This window comes from Papaver somniferum, chromosome 1, assembly GCF_003573695.1.
Source record: "Papaver somniferum cultivar HN1 chromosome 1, ASM357369v1, whole genome shotgun sequence".
Classification (NCBI taxonomy): domain Eukaryota; kingdom Viridiplantae; phylum Streptophyta; class Magnoliopsida; order Ranunculales; family Papaveraceae; genus Papaver; species Papaver somniferum.
Window position 1 is genome coordinate 240,046,273 of NC_039358.1, and position 2,775 is coordinate 240,049,047.

Here is a 2,775-nt window from a genome sequence, read left to right on the forward strand (position 1 = left end):
CTGCTAAGGTTCTTACAAGTTATAGCCAAATTCAAAGCTTGGAGATTTTGGGTTCTATGTAACAGGTTAAGACCCGGTAAAACAAAAGTTACAGGTTTGATATGTAATAGGGATTCTTGATTCGATGTCTGTTTTTCCTTGTGGTAGTTTCTACTGAATCTTCCTTTGATTGCTTAGATGTAGAGAGTGTTGAAGTGCTCCAGGATTTCACTTGTTTTAGCATGTATTTCTATGTTCATGTGCTTCTTTTCTTCTGCCCGTTGAAAGGCTAAGTCTGCTCCTCCTGTGGCTCCTTCTGCTCCCCACTGGCCTATGTGTCCTCTGCTATCAACATAGTTGCCTACAAAATCAGTAATAGTTAGGGCAGAGAAAAACTGATAAGTGTTAGGATCCTGAATAGTACAAACTTTGATTAAGAAACCAAAGATCTGCTTGTGTTGTTGGATCCCAACATGAGTTCCAGGAGTATCTATATGGGATTCATTCTCAATGATATGCCCCTGAGTATTCAAGGCATGGCAATGTAACTTGTGAATTCTGTTATAATCACAGAGATGTTGTTGAATGCTGAGAGTAGTATTCTTAGCATTTCGAGAGATGTTTTGGAAAACTAGATCACATCTAGCCTTCCAAATGAACCAACAAGTGGTTGCATAGATGCAGACATTATGACTGATATTTGCATTGTGAAACCAGTCATTAAACCAGTCCATGAAAACAGTATGGCGATCAAATCAGCCATGATTTCCACCTAACATTTGCTGCCAGACTTCAGTGGTTGCAGGGCAGTTGAGGAACATGTGTGTCATAGTTTCCTCCCCACAGTTGCATAATTTGCATATGAGGTCAATATAGTGGAGAATGCTTGCAGTTTTTGGCATTTGTTGGCAGAATTTCATGAGCACATTTCTAGAGAAAAATTTTGACAGCAGGTGTCACTTCCAAATTCCATATAGCTCTCCAGTCTCTTGTTGTTTGATCATTTCAATAGAGATTCTCTATTTTGGCTTTGTATAGAGATTTAACAGAAAATTTCATGTGCTGTTGAGATTCCAGTGAATACTGTCTTCTTCTCTGGGGTGAATATCAAGATTAATGATGACTTGAGCAGTATCAGAACTAAAGATTTGATGTATGATCTGAATATTCCATTCCCTTTGATCTGTCATTAGGTGAGCTAGCAGTTGGATATCATTGGGGAAGTTTGCAGGTTTGATGAGTTTGTCAGTTGAAGTAGGTATCCAGAAGTCCTCCCAAATTTTTATTGTGTTGTTATTTCCTATTCTCCATTCACAGTGTTGCTGAATGTTCTGAATACCTTCTAAAACCTCTTTCCATATCCAGAAGTCTCCATCTTTATCTTTGGTGTTCATGCTGAGAACATTTCTTCCCAATAAATATTTGGCATCCATCAGTTGGTACCAGAGAGAATCCTTGTCCTGCTCCAATCTCCATCCTATTTTTGTTATCATGGAATTGTTGAAAAGCTCCATATTCATAAAACCTAATCCACCAAGCTCCTTAGGTTTGCAAATGGCTGTCCAGAGTTTTGGGTAGTAGCCTGTGGGGTTTTCCAGGTTCTTTCCCCAGAAGAAATCTCTTTGTATTTTGTTCATATCTTGACAGGTTTGCTTTGGGATTCTGAAACAATTCATTTGATGGATGCTCGTTGTAGAGGTGACAGATTTTATTATAACTTCTCTTCCAGCTGGGTTCAGTGGGGAATTCTTCCAGCTAGACAGGTTTCTCTTCATCTTATCCACTCCTGGTTTGAAAGATTGTATCTTGCTTCTATGGGTAAATAAAGGAGAGCCTAGATACTTGTCATTTGTAGAAAGAATTTGAACTCCAAGCAGCTTGCAGATAATAGGCATAAGAGTTGGATCAGTGTCCTTGCTGACGAAGACTCCTGATTTGCTGAAGTTGATGAGTTGTCCAGAAGTATCTCCAAAAATGTTGAGGATATCCTTGAGACTCTGTGCTTCAATTATGTTTTCCTTAGATAAAACCATACAATCATCAGCAAAGAGGAGGTGATTTATGGATGGGGCATTTCTACAAATTTTTACTCCAGAGATGAGACCCAAATCTTCAGCATGAGATAAGATTCTGGATAGTGCCTCAATGCAGAAAAGAAACAGGTAAGGAGACAGGGGGTCTCCTTGCCTGAGTCCTCTAGTAGGGTTAAAGAATTTGTCAGGGGAGCCATTTAGAAGGACAGCAGTAGAAGTAGTGGATATGCATTGCATAATCTTGTTGCTCCATTCAGAGTTGAAGCCAATTTTGACCATAATTGTATGAAGAAACTTCCAGTCCACTCTGTCAAAGGCTTTAGCCATATCAATCTTGATCCCCATACTTCCTTTGTTGCCTTTAAGACCTCTTCTGGTTCTCATGTGGTGAATAATTTCATGGGCAATGGCTATATCAGCTATTTGTCTTCCTGGTATGAAGGCATTGGTAGGGAGATATGATTTTGTTGAGATATGGTTTCATTCTTTGGGCTAGCAGTTTGGATATGATTTTGTAAGTGGTGTTGCAGAGGCTAATGGGTCTGAAATGGCTGGGACTAGTAGGGTTATCAATTTTGGGTATCAAGGATATGAAGGTTGAGTTCATTTCTTTGAGAAGGTATCCTGACTTGAAGAAATGTTGGACCATTTTAACTAGGTCCTCTCCTATAATGTCCCAATTCTTGGAAGAAGTTAGGTGGGAAGCCATCTGGTCCTGGAGCTTTATCTTTGGCCATGCTGAAGAGAATAGCTTTGACCTCAC